General features: G+C 37.6%; 1 long non-coding RNA gene across 1 annotated transcript in view; it reads left to right on the top strand.

Moving 5' to 3' along the window:
- LOC311218851 overlaps positions 1-14,575 on the top strand; it is a 124,299-nt gene that overhangs the window by 58,796 nt on the left and 50,928 nt on the right. The window contains exon 4 of the long non-coding RNA XR_014619132.1: positions 7,483-7,670. This is a non-coding gene — a long non-coding RNA (uncharacterized lncRNA). The remainder of the gene's footprint in view (positions 1-7,482; positions 7,671-14,575) is intronic.

Here is a 14,575-nt window from a genome sequence, read left to right as displayed (position 1 = left end):
ACCAAAAAAACACTCCGTGCTAAGAGCTAGTGAATTGGTCAACCTCAGTGCTGGGTGTCTGCAATTTTAGGAAAAAACAGAAAATCAGTGTTCTGCCAAAAATAAAACTTGGAGACCAGCTTGGGATGGTGTTATTGGGTGAGAAATAAGCACATTCTTTACTTGATGAAACCTCTTAATCAAGACATTTGGCAAACTAGCAATAGTGAGGTAAAAAGACAGGAACCATGTTTAATTTCTGGCTGCAAGAAAATGAGTTATAATCTTTCTGTTCTATGCTGGCTTCCTTTTTTTCAAGAGTATTCATGCAGGAATCAGGTGAGAGGTGAAGACGTACCTGAGTCTCCCTGGCTTAGGAGAGAATCTGAAGACCTTTCACAGGACAAATGCCTTAGAATTGATGTGTTTTGGCTTTTTTTTTTGGTATGTGATTCAAAGTGAGACCAAATTACCCATTTGCCTGGGATACTCTTTTCATTGAGGCAACAGTTCTATTTAATGTTTTCATAACTGATGTAGACGATGGACTTGTATGTATACTAAATAAGTTTTCAGACAAAAGTAGGAGGAGCTATCAGCTCCCTCAAGGGGAGAGAGGCTTTGCAGAAGATCTTGACAAATTAGAGGGCTATGCAATCACCACCTGTATGAAATTTAACAAGAGCAAGTACTGGATTCTGCACCTGGGATGGGGCAACCTTGGCTGTACATAGAGACTGGGGATGAGAGGCTGGAGAGCCCTGTGGAAAGGGATCTGGGGTACTGGTTGACAAAAAACTGAATCTGAGCCATCAGTGTGCCCTGGCAGCCAATAGGGCCAGATGTGCCCAGGGTGCCTCAGGCACTGCACTGCCAGCGGGTAAGGGAAGGGATTGTCCTGCTGTGCTCTGCTCTGGTATGGCACCAGTGCAGAGTAGAGCAGGTCAATCACCTCCCTCAACTGGATAGTAGTGCTTTGCTTGATGCACCCCAGGATATGGTTGGCCCTCCTGGCTGCCAGGGCACACTGCTGGCTCATATTCAGCTTGCTGTAAACCACAACCCCCAGGTCCCTCTCTGCGGGGCTGCTCTCCATCGCCCGGTCTGTATGTATAGCCAGGGTTGTCACACCGCAGATGCAGGACCCAGTAAGGCTCAATTCTTCCAATTAGCTTTTGGTAACTGTGTGATCTGAATGTTGATTGCCACACAGTTTAGCTGAATGTGAGTGTTGTGATGGGGTGGAGAGCACAAAGTGGAAAAAGACAGTGGAAAACCCTTTTCTTCATTATTCATTTGTTAGAGGCTAAAGCTTTGTCAAAGCTTTTGATGGGAGACTTGAAAGACCAGGAAAATAAACGAAAACCTGGTGAGGCAGTCAGTAATTAATTCCATACTGCTGTGTTACAGTTCTACCAGCATGAAAGTGAAAACTGAGACTGAGCCTTGGGTTTATAACAGGACAATTCAGACACCTCACATAGGTATTGATATATATTATATATATATATATGTATATATATATATAATACTGAGCAGGTGGGAGCATCCCCACCATTGAAGCTCCAATTATGTATCAGTTTTATCCTAGGCACTTACTACTTGGTGCACACATTTTTGATCACAGGCACATTGGAAATACAGTTTTCTGAGCTAAAAGTGATCTGTTTTCTTTATTCCCCCAATTACACAGAAATACCTAATTACTTGTTTCTTATTCCATGTGCAATTCACACTTTATAGAGAGACAGAATCAATGTAGCAATATTAGAGTTCAGAAATGGCAATCCTACCTACACATTAATTCTCTGAAGATTTCCATTATATGGAGTGGGACCAATATTATTTGCTTTACATTTATATGTGTTGTTGTGTCCACAAAAAAATCTTCTGCTGATGTAGCCAATCTACAGCTGTGTATCTATACAAGAGACTATGGGATTTGTTTAAATCAGAATTAAGTTAGGTAAAAATGGCTAAAGCTCAATTTTTGGAATTGTGTTGTGCTGATTTACCATCTTTATGTATTAAATTCAATTTAAGAAATGAAGCGTTAATGTTTGAAATGTCTTTTAATACTCAGATGTTTTCAAACCCACTGAATTAAATTTTTTTTACATAGGCTTTTTACACACATTGGAGTCCTCAAGATACAGACAGTTTGTCTAGATGTGGCTAGGAGAGAAAAACAAAAAACAGGACTCTTGAGATGAATACTATCAGCTTATACTGCAGTATTCTTAAATGAAAAATGCAAGCCCTACAATGATTTCCAATCCATGCCATTTCAGCAAAAATGACTTGTGGAACATCCAAATATACATTTGGTAGCCAAGAGTAATTAGGCTGTTAAATCACAGGAACCAATGATAATGTGTGAGACTTACCTGTCTCATAAGTCTTGAGGTTCTTTTTTTTTTTTCCTGACAAGGTAAAGTGAAGCACTAGAATTGAATTGGTCTATTAATGTGATATTACTGTCCATAAAAATTAGTAAGAATGAAGTATATTTGTCTGTAATACAGAATATTTTTGGTACCTTATGTTGATGGAGGAAACTGTACAGCTTTCTAATTGCACAGTCACCAGATTCCATTAAAGGAGCTCCTGTGCTTGTAAGGGAAGAGATAAATTAATGCTCAGTTTGGCTCAAATACAGCAAACAGATACTTTTCTGAATAGAAGTAACCATAGGCAATAAACATAGGCATAGAATGTTGTAGTCTAAAGGATGATACAATTTGGAATGTTGTTTTCTGTCATTCTTAAAGTTGTTGGATTTCATGGTTGTGCAAAAAAATAAACAGAAAGCAGCACATTTGAATCTTTTTGTCTTCATGATTTCATGGTTGTGCAAAAAAATAAACAGAAAGCAGCACATTTGAATCTTTTTGTCTTCATGATTACAGAAATGCTTATGTATTTTGAACTTATGAAATGAAGCACATTTCAGAAGTGAGCTCCCTAGTGCAAATAAGATCAATACTCTCAACTCTCATGCAGTTCATGCAGAAAGTGTGGAAGAACAAGGGAGTATGCTTGTGAGAACAGAGTCCCCAAAGTATCTGATAATATTTCTCCATTTCAGAGCTGAGGAGTGGTTGCTTTATACAAGAATGGCAAAAGAAGAGGTTCATACTATATTGGGTTTGAACCAACAGTGAAGTTTGTGCAGTTCTCTGTAATTACACAGTATGGGGAATGTGTGCGGTGGTAGGGCTACTTTTAGCTGATGATTTGCAGCTGGTAAACTGCCACTTATTTTCTGATGTTATTTGCAGTGATGGATTATATGCTTGGCTGTCTATGCAGCAAATAGGATTACAGAGGTCACCAAAACAAGCAACAAGTAGTGTATTACTTTTATATCACTGCTTCTGGTTAACGGAGAAATGAGGGAGGCAGTTGATGCTGAGGTTGCTGTTAAAGTGTCTACTGGCACACCCTCACTTTGAACCAGTAACCAAATTAAGATTTTGCAATAGCAATGGAGGGGAAAAAAAATTCTGAGACCTGGAAGGCACTGAAGGGAATCCTTAAGCCATTATGACTAAGAACAGTGTCAGAGGCACTGCATTTCGACTTTCTCTTGATCTTAGCTATGAGCAAGAAAATAAGAATTTCTAATGGACTCAAGATTTAATTCCTCTATTACATCTACTGTGACTCATGCTGTCAATTAGAGATTTATGTATACTGAAGAGCCATTTGGAACTACCTGTGTCTCATGAACTTCCTTTTGTTCTAAAGGCCTCTAGTACCAAAATGCTCTGAGTATTTATAGGGAGAGCAGTACACTGAGAAAAATGCTGCCCTGCAGCAATTATCATACATCGTGTCACCATGATCATCACCATCATCACAGGATGTTCTACAAACATGGACCTATCTGCTTCTAGATTTCTGATTCAAGTTTAGTCTAGGCAATGATAATAACAAGAATGCTTGATAGCCTGTGATGCTTGTGTCCATTTTGGATAGTTAAAGGAAAAGAGTGCTATGAATGATGATGTGCAGGGTGATGTGGAGACACCAAATTGGAAACTGATAAGGATTTGGAAAACTTTTGTACTTAAGCTTTATTTCATGCTTATTGGGGCATAAGTAATGGGAATGGCTCATCTGCAGGAGTCTAATTTTGTCACCGCTATCCTCTGGAACCAGTACATAAATATTTCAATTGCTAAGGCCTCTGCAGGGAAGCTGCCTTCAGATAATACTATCACTGTGATAGTCTTCCCAGGGCTCACTTCAAAGGATGAATGCGCAGCAACAGAGAGCTCTCTTAAAACCCCATTTTTCTTGTCCTGAAACCTCAGCCATAAGTAATGAAACGCAGGAGTACAATTCCTTTGTTTTCTGAACATGTTTTGAGCCAAAAAAAATGCTTTGGGATTTTATTGTCCATCACCTTTCTAGTTTCATTGATGAGACAATTATTCTGTGCAGGGCGCTGAATGAAACTGTTTGCTGGGAGAGATCCAGGCTGCAGAAACAGGTGCTGGATTCTAGCAGTAGATGATGGAGACTGACAGAAGAGCACAACAATGAGAAGATTCTTGCACAGGACACACAGAGCTCTAGTTCTAAAAGGCTCATTTTGTAAATACTGAATTGTAAAACACAATAGAGACTTCTGATATTTGGAATCATGGTACTCTGACATGTAGAATATGCTTATGGTAATTTAGTCTTCAGCAGTCATTTCAAATGTGTCTTTCTTTAGAACATATTACATGATGTGAAGGAGAGCATAACAGTAAAAACTTGCAGTGGGATACAGCTCTTTTTGTGGCAGGCTGACTTGTTACACAATGATAAACATGCACATAGCTGCCCTGACAGAAGAGGATATATATTTATCATATTTAAGATAACAAACTGACATTCAGCAAATAAAAGATACCAGATCCTGATCTCTTTCAGGATAAAAATCTCTTTAAATACAGTGAAGGAAAAATGAAATAACGGTCATTTGAGAGAAATCTCTCTGAAAATAAACAGCAGAAACCAACCTTAGAAGGATCATGTGAACCTGATTGGCCTGAAGTCAGTGGCCTCAATGGAATAAAACTGGTAAAAGTAAGTGAGAAAGAAATAAAAATGATGGGTATCTGAGCATACTACAGTTGCATATAATCTATGTATTATCATCTATTTAAGCAAATCCTAAAATTAAGAAATTACATATGAGGATTGGTTTGGTACTTTCAATATGGACTACAAACTATATATATATATTTTGTAGAATTCTAGGGTTTCATAAATCCTAATTCATTCGTATGAAGCAGTGACTGAAATCTCAGGTGCTAAATGACAGGAAAACTATTGCAGCATAAATGGGATAAATCTGTCCGACTCATATTAAGTTGGATGCATTTGAGATCTATGATGACAGATACCTCAATCCTGCCCACCTACCTGGCAGCATGCAAGGTTGCTGCTCACCTATGCTCACCTGTCCAAACACAAGAAGGTGTGTCATTCCCTTTTTGCTACAGAAGATAGGGAATCCTCAAGAACTGCTTGAGGGTGGGTGTAAGAATTACACCTGCTTTTTTTTCCCTTCTCTGTTTCTACAAATAATTTCTACAAATGGTTCTTGAGCTTGTTCTGCCAGGTGTCTAGCCAGGCTTTTAGCCTGATATATTTGGTCCGGAGGCTTCCGATACAAAATGACTAGAAATGGAGAGGAAACCCAGAGAACTAAAAAGATGTTTTATACTACATGAAAGGACTGGAATTTCAGATTCATTTTTATGAAACTATCAAAATCAAACGGGAATTAATCTGAGAAGAGAAAGTACAAGGGTAATCATAATACAATGTAAGCATCCCATCTTGCAGCCAAAAGTAGTTAAGGCAGAAAAATACGTCTGTGAGGGCCAGTAAGCTTTTCCAGCTAATGATCTTATTCCAGCTATTGAGAAAGGAATATAAATCTTGATTCTTGTCCAAACCCGGGTTAATAAGAACCAGCTGAATCCTAAGAGCAATAGTTGCATTTTATTTTTATTCAAGCTAATAATTTTTTGTTTTGTTATCATTTTCCATTTTTCTGCCAGGATGCAAAGCAATAGGAAACCAATGAGATTTTTAGAGATTTGACAGATCTTGTAGTGTAACACATAAAATGCAGTAACTCCAAAAAAGGTGAAAATAAAAATTAGCTGATATATCACGAACAGATTCTCAAGTATAGATTTCATCATGTCTAATGTTTCTCTAGATCCCGAACTTGGAAAATAACATTATGTAAGTACAAATAACATGCAGAAATGATGGCTAGGATCCGCATGACTTTTAATAACTGATGTTTGTGTTTTAGGCTTTCCTGTTCCATTCATTCTTTAGCTCAAAAAGGAATTTTATTATCTACAAATTTTCCAATGTCTTTATACTGATAAAAAGCATCAAAGATATTTTAATGGGGCAGGAATTCTGGAAATGCAGAAGGGAAATGGAAGCATGTCTGTATTTGGCAAGTCAAAATACATGAAGGAGGCAGCAAAAAAGGCTAGAGTTGAGAGAAACTTAAAATGTATGTTGTACCACAGCTCAGGAGCTGGTTGTAGTTCATAAACCTTTTGTAGCCAGAGCGGTTCACAGTGATAGGTGGGATTTTTTTCCATTAAAAAATAACGTGAAGATATAGACAAAGGATTGCAAAATAAAACTCCCATCTTACAAAATGGGTATGCTTCTGTGTTCCTTCAGGGATTTCTGAGATAGTAGAGAAATAATCCACATTGAAACGAAATATTACTTTGCTGTGTAGCATCTTCCATCAAAAAATGGTAAGCCATTTTAAATGAGCCTCACCACTAGCTTTTGGTCTATCAGTAGAAATTACTTCTGGAGCAAGTGAAGAATCTGAAGTGTAGCATTGGATTCTTACTGAGCAGTTTCCTTCTCTAACAACTAGCTATGTCCCTTTTCTCCCTTGTCCCCCACCACTACCCCCTCCTTGCTTAAAAACAAACAAACAAAAACTTCTCTGATATTCATTCTTATTTCTAAATCAGGTCTTTTACCTTCATGAGACCTATGGAGACTTCTCAATGATTGAATTTAATGATTAATAAATCTAATGATTTATTTTACTTGACAGTGTGGAAATTGCTACTAGAAAACTCAAATTATAGCTTTAGAAATTGACTTCTTTACTTTGCCCATGTACTTTAATGCTTTGTAGGTTTGTACTTGGTACTTACTTGACATTAAAGTATGGTTTCTCTGTAAATGTGTTAACATTATGCAAAATGCTCCATACCTGCTTTTTTTTTTTTTTCCCCTGTATGTTTTCTGTTCTGAACAGTTACCAGGCTAGAAGATTGCCTTTGTTAACTGTAAACCATTGCAAACTTGATTTCAGTACCTGTTCAGGATGTGTGGAAACAGATGCTATTTCTTCACACTGGTAACATTTTGTATTCTCTGGAATAGAGTCCCGCTCCAGGTCATACCAATGTCTTAACATACTCTTTTTTGTTTGCTTTCCAGCTCCAAGCATTTTGTCTGCTGCACGTGGCTTCTGAATGTGTTCCCTCCTCTATCTGCAAGTCTTCCTACCTTCTCCTTTCAAATACTGAGTTAAGCTGCCTCATGGAACGCTGCTTCTCTACCCAGTCCTCGCTGCAGTAATGGACATCTGTTGTCATATGCATCTCAGCTTTCATCTTTTGTGGAAGGTATTTACCCATTACTGTATTAATCCATTGCACAGTGATATGCACTGCTGCAAGGCTATGCTGGCAACCATAAAGACAGGTTGTAACAAAACAATGGATTCTCAGCAACAAAATATATATTCAGAAAAAATAATTCAAACTGCTTTTCCATGAACTGAATAAGAAAGCACAGTGCCTTCATTTAGGCTACCTCATTCGTATGCTCTGAGAATCTCAGCTCTGCTTTACATGAGACCCTGACACTAAAGGTATGAGGCCAGAAAAATACAGTTCAAACTTCTTTACTGTGCAAAGCTCCCAGTGTCCTTAGTGTGTCAGGCAGCTGTTACACAAAACATCTGATTAATGCTCCCAGAGAGCAAAGATGGTTTGAATTGAGTCAGTATATTAGCTGTATGGTGTGGTCTCCTGGGTGCAAACCCAATGAGCAGAGGGTGAGTAGGAGTTTTCTGTCTTTATATTATGTCTGAGTTTGAGAGGAGGCAGCTGCTGTGAATGTTTTAAGACAGGAGGCTTTTCTTCTCCACACAGACACTTAGGGTGAAATTAAATTTAAGGTAGAACCAGTGGACCTTTGGATTTTGACCCCACTCTGACCACCCTGCAACATCATCACCTTGTGCAATGCTTGACTGAGGATCTGTGCAATATGCAGAGAGAAGTGAATGATGATACAGTGTGCAAGACGTCTTCCTTTGCTGGCAGTCTGCAGCTGTCCCTGAAATGCCTGTGTCCTTGAGCAGTTCTCAGGTTATTCTATGTATGAGGACAGTTAAACAGAAAAGTGTGAAGAAAAGAGGTGATCCTTTTTAATATTGCTGTCCATGAAAGTAGTGAAGTCCCCATTGCTGGAGGTATTTAAGGAATGTATGGGCGTAGCATTAAGGAATATGGTTTAGTGATGGGACTTAGTAAGTCAGGTTGATGGTTGGACTTAATGATCTAAAAAGTATTTTCCAACCTAGATGATTCAACGATTCTATGATTGTAAGAACCCTAAGATGTTCCTATGACAAGTGTATTGTGAAGCTCAGATTTATAAGAATTGTTGAGGTTGACAGGTGAATTCAAATCCCTGTTTCCGGTTCTCAAGCAGAGGTTGCTAAAGCCTGTACTTCATTTAAACTAAGACTTTTTTGCACTTTGTTCTCTCTGTAAAGGACTCTCAAGTAGGACAATCACCTCCCTAGTCCTTCTGGCCTTGCTGTTTCAGATGCAGGCAGAATGCCATTGGCCTTCTGGGCCACATGGGCACACTGCTGGCTCATGTTCAGCTGGCTGTTGACTGGCACCCTCAGGTCCTTTTCTGCTGGGCAACTTTCTAGCCACTCTTCCCCAAGCCTATACTGCTGTATCACATTGTTATGGCCCAAGTGCAGGACCTAGCACTTATCCTTGTGAAATGAATATTCTTATGTGTTGATTTCCTGTATTCCAACATCATCTGGTTACTGAATGCATTTTTTACTACAGTCAAATAGTATAATGGGGAAGATCCATCTCCTTCCTTTTAGTTGTGCTCTTGCATGTTTCTGTGCTTTTTCTAGAATTCTGTTTGGCCTTGTTCTTAGTCTGAACAAATTTGAATGCTTAAATTGCAAAGTGATGCTAATCACTAATGTTGCTGCACTATTCACACTTAAACTACCTGTGTGGTTCATTGACTTTCCCTGTATGCAGCGTTTGAAGTGCAGTAGTTTTAATAAAAATAGGACAGGATTGGAAGATTATTGTCACTGTGCTTACCAGTGTGTAACTGTTCCCAGGATCTTTTATTATATTAAGGATGAATCTTTTTCCATTTACAGAGTTAGAACTATCAACAGATAGAATGTGTAAATTCTTAGAACTGGGATGACCAAACTGCTGCTGCTGCAAAAAAAAAATTCTCACTGTACATTCTTCAAAATAGTCTTGCAGAAACTGAAAAAAACTTATTTTAGTACTGTTTCACATACCATACAAAAGATATAGAGGAAGGAGACAAAGTGGAAGGAGGCACTTTTGAAAAGCCTGTGGTAGTAACTTGTTATAGGAATGAGAAGCTACAGAATTAATAACTGGTAAACAGTATTTAAAGGCTACAGCTGGTAACTGCAATACAACTTGAAATTTATGACATGTTTCTTACAGTTTAATAAGGGAAAAATGTTTCACACAAATGATCACATGTCCCAAGCAAGATGTGAAGAACCTTTGGTTACCTAAACTATTGAGAAGGATGGCAATTCCAAAACCAGTGAATTCATCAGCTTGAAGCAGCACTGCAGCTAAACTATAGTATGCAAATGCTGTTGATGCCTATACTACAAAATGAAACCTGCTACTCTAACCAGTGTGGATAATGAGCTATATATTCAGAGGTAACACAGTGCTTCGTCAGAAGTATATTCTCTGGCTTGCATGGATAAGTGCTAACTTTGTGCAAACTTTGATATTAAGAAGTGGTAACTTGAACTCCCAGATATACTGATAATACCTGATTACTTTGCTAGAAGAAGACTTGTAATCTCTTCCCAGAATTCTGGCATTTTAATTAGAAGAATGTGGGTAAAGTCTTAATCTTGTTAATAATGATAGACAGGGATAAGGCAGAAACAAAATCCACAGCAACCTAGTCTAAACATGAACATCAACAGTTTGGAGGCTAGTATTAGCAGTGCTAGCTACAGCAACAGAACTGCTTCCTGCTCCTCTTTTACATACAAGGCCAGGCTTGACAGTGTATAACTCAGAAGAACTACATCTTCTGCCTTTTAACACTTAGCTACATCACACCCAGGTGTAATAGGGAAAGGTATTTAAAATATAAGAACTAAATCCACAGATCTGTGATTTTTTTTTTTTTTTAAAAAGAAAAAGTAAATGTTCTAAAGACTTGTGGCATTCAAAGATCAGTAAGATCTTGACTGTAGATGATTCTGACAGATGTTAATCTGTCCACAGGCTTTGCAGCCTGCTTGAAATAGTACTTGTTTCTTCATGTCAGGCCTCTGGCGATGCTTAGTGGAGTTAGAATTACAGTTGCCAATGAATCTCATTTTTAATGTCATTAATTTTCTAAACTCTTCCCCATAACTAGTAACCTTTCCATGCTGGGAGATCTATTTAGTTGGAAGCTGGGAGAGTGACAGTTTTTGTCTGTTTAGAATCATCATGCCTTTAGCTGATATTTGGTTAACTAGGTTCATTATGTCCATTTACTGTGTACATTTCATGTCAATGATCACATACTTTGTATGCTGGCTGGCTTTCTGTTGTTGCGATTTACCTATTTATGAAAGAAAAAGGAAGCTCCATGTTTAATTAAGATGAAATTTTTAAAAGTGGATTTTTTTTTCTTTATTTTAGTCAACTTGGTTCATAAATTCAGCAAATTTTTGGACTGAAGATTAGAGACACGGTTCATCTGTAGATTTCGTGCTATCTTGTTTAGGATTTGACTAGATTTACCTAGCAAAATTCATGTGGTCTGGTTTCCGTGGCAATTTGACAGCAGTATGAACTACTGTCAGAACCCATAAACCATGTGCTTAAGGTTGATTCCAAACTAGGGACAAATCTTGATTGGAAAGAAACAGGAAAGAAAAAAATTCTCTCTCAAATGACAAGGACTTTATGGCAAACAGAAAACACAGGATGCAGTATTGTTATTTGTGTTTGTCAGTTATACAGCTGTGTAAGAGATCATAGACAAGTTTACTTTCCTTCTCTTAGAATGTGAGTCAGGGGTGACCAAAACTATGTGAGTTATAACATAGGCTTGACAATCATCACTTTAGCAGTTGGAGAAGGCAAACATTTGCTTCTTAATAAGAAAAAGGAAAGCTGATTAATCATCTGAGTCATCATGCTCTAATTCAGTGTTAGTATGAACGGCATTCCCGATGGATCAGCCTACACAGAAGGAAATGCCAAACTGTAATCAAGATCTAGTGACTAAGTTCAGTCAACTGTGTCAAAATATCACCTGTGAATATTAGATAAAATGAAAACTAGGATTTTTTTTTTCTCTCAGGCATGCAGTAATTCCATCTTGAAAACATCTATTGTCCTTTGCAATAATTTGAAGATTTTCAAGGCTCTCTTAAAATTGAAGAACTTTATTCCACTTTTACAGGTTTACATTAGATTATACTGTAATGTACAGAGTAACAATCTGGAACTGGAACATGGCATGTGCCCTCTCACATTCTTCTTTCTGGACAATGATGCAATGCTGCCTTTTTTCTGGGACAGATAAGTTGCAGAGACTCTATGAATTAGACTCATAGAATGAAGTAAGTTTTTAGAAACCTTTAGAAGATAAATAATACCGACCCACACAACTTCTTGCAGGTATTAGTACTAGCAGCAAAGACTCCACCTGGAAGGGAAGTGGGATATTTTGGAGTTAAGTCAGTAGCTTTTTCAGTTGTTATTTTATAGAGGAATTAATTCCCAAAGGTTCTACGGGTTTTTCTTATATCCAGCAAAAACTGTTTAAATAGGAGCTGAAGACAGGTTATGTCTTTTTTTTTTTTTTTTTTTTTTTCCTCCAAGATTCTGTCCAGTTGGAAATAGGTGGTTATTTGAATACTTGTTTGATTCCTGATGTGCCCCAGGTTGTGTGCAGTGATGAAGAATTCATCATCAGCACATCTGTAAATGAGTCATCTTTTTTCCTGCACCCACATGGTTGCACAATTTTACTGACTACTTGCATTGACGTAGAATATTGAATATTTGTCATGTGAAGCTATTTCATCACATTTATAATATTGGAAATTCCAAGCACAAATAACACCTTAACACCGTGTCACAGTTAATGTATTCATAATCATCTTGTGACCCTAAACAACATACCACTGTATTCTTCTTTAATTACCAATCATATAATCATAAAACTTACAACACAGATGTCTGGCTGCAAATTGTACACCTGGAATTAAACATTTTTTTCATCCAGCTGTACTATATTACATAGCAGAGACTGTGCAAAGAAGGTGGGAGAACCTTAGGTAAGATCTGTTATTAAAAATAAGCAATTATCTCTTATTTTTTTCACTGGATCAAAGTGATAAATTTATTACATGCCAATAAGGCTCATCCAACATAAATGCCAGAAATGGAGGATAAAGGGTTTTGTCAGAGCTCTTCACCAAACTTCAGTTGCGTTTCCTGGGTTTTGTGTCTTACCACAAATCCATGTGATATTACATCTTTAACTGCTAATTTGGAGTCCACCCTATATGAGTTTTGGGAAGGTGAAAAGGAATATAAATTATCATTACAAATTCACGTGTCTTTTACTAGCAATACACTATACACCAACAAGGTTTCAAGGTTTCATTCTGTGGTTCTGTGACCTTTAAGGTCCCTTCCAACCCAAGCCATTCTATGATTCCATGAAAATCATAAATGTTGTTGAAGGACCAGACTCCACAGATTGTAGTCATAATTGTGGCATTTATAATAGTTTTTTTCTTTGGCATTTGTCTGTTTTTTCCTACAATTTTCATCAGATTATGAATACCTTAATATTTTAGGTTGTCTAATACAAGAAAAATAAGCTGGAGGGAAATTTTATAAGGTATGCCTAGTAGGTTTCTGACTCGGAAATCTTTTTAAGGAAGCCTATTGTGTTTGTATTTAGCATATTTTAGCTTTTCCTTGCTTTTTTCTCGCATGAATGCTAGGTTCAAAGTAGATAACCAAATTGTACATATTACAAGGTAATTTTCTGCCTGCTTAAAATCAAAAGCAGAAGGATTATTGATGATTAGGTATGATTAAGTGTGCACCTACTTTCCATGTACAATGTCAGACTTTAAATATATGACAGTGGGAAATAAGCTTTTTCAAATTTATTTTATTTCATAGGTAGAGAGATGAACTTTAAATGTGGCCAAGAATATTAGATCATTTTCTCGGTGGTGTTGAAAACATTCTTGTCTTAGAAAGTACTTTCTTTCACTTTCAAGTGATGGCAAGATCACAGGTCAAAGAGCTGAAAACTGAATTCAAATGACTTTTGAATTATTTAAAAAACTTGAAATATTGAACGAAGGTAAGGAATTCTTCAGTTTATTAAATAGTTTCTTAATTTCTTTGCTTTGAAGTTAACAAAAAGGCATGGAGGAAATGAGAAGGAAGGACACCAGTGCTCTTCTCTCTCAAAACACAGACAAAAACACCAATAATAAGGAGAGGAACAGAAAGGCTTCCTGACATGAAAAATAAACATACATCTAGTTTCTGTGGCTTTCCATTTCTATAAATAAAAGATGAACTACTATACAAGTTCAATGCATAACTGAGTAGACAGTTCTTAGTTGTCAAACAGACTTTAAAACTAACTGGGTTGAACAAAAAGCATTGGCTGTTTTTAGTCTGAATACAGAACTGACTTGTGAAATGACACTGTCTGTCTTGTGGACATTGAGCTATTTAACATGTGTCTGTAACCTGCAGGAATTAATATGATTAGCAATTAATGCAAAAGTGAAAAATATGACAAACAAAGAAGAGGAGAAAGCTCAGTGATACAGGGGAAGATGTATGAGGAATGGCTAGGCCACTTCATTTATTTAGCTCAGAGAAGTCTGAGGAGTGACCTCCTCATGGCGTACAGCTTCCTGATGAGGGCAGCAGACAGACAGGCACTGATCTCTCTGAGGACAGTGACAGGACCCAAGAGAATAGCATGGAGCTGTGACAGGGGAGGTTCAGGGCGGATGTTAGGTACAGTTTCTTCACCAAGAGGGTGGTCGAGCATAGGAACATGCTCCCCAGGGCAGTGGTCACAGCACTGAGCCTGCCAGAGTTCAAGCAATTTGGACTCAAGCATTTCAGGCACATGGTTTGATTTTTAGGTAGGAGATGGACTTGACGAGCCTTGTGGGTCTCTTCCAACTCAAGATATT

The sequence above is a fragment of the Netta rufina genome, assembly GCF_964035555.1.
Source record: "Netta rufina genome assembly, chromosome: 26".
In the NCBI taxonomy this organism is placed as follows: Eukaryota; Metazoa; Chordata; class Aves; order Anseriformes; family Anatidae; genus Netta; species Netta rufina.
The sequence above is the reverse complement of the archived record's forward strand: the minus strand, read 5'-3'. Positions and strand labels throughout refer to the sequence as shown.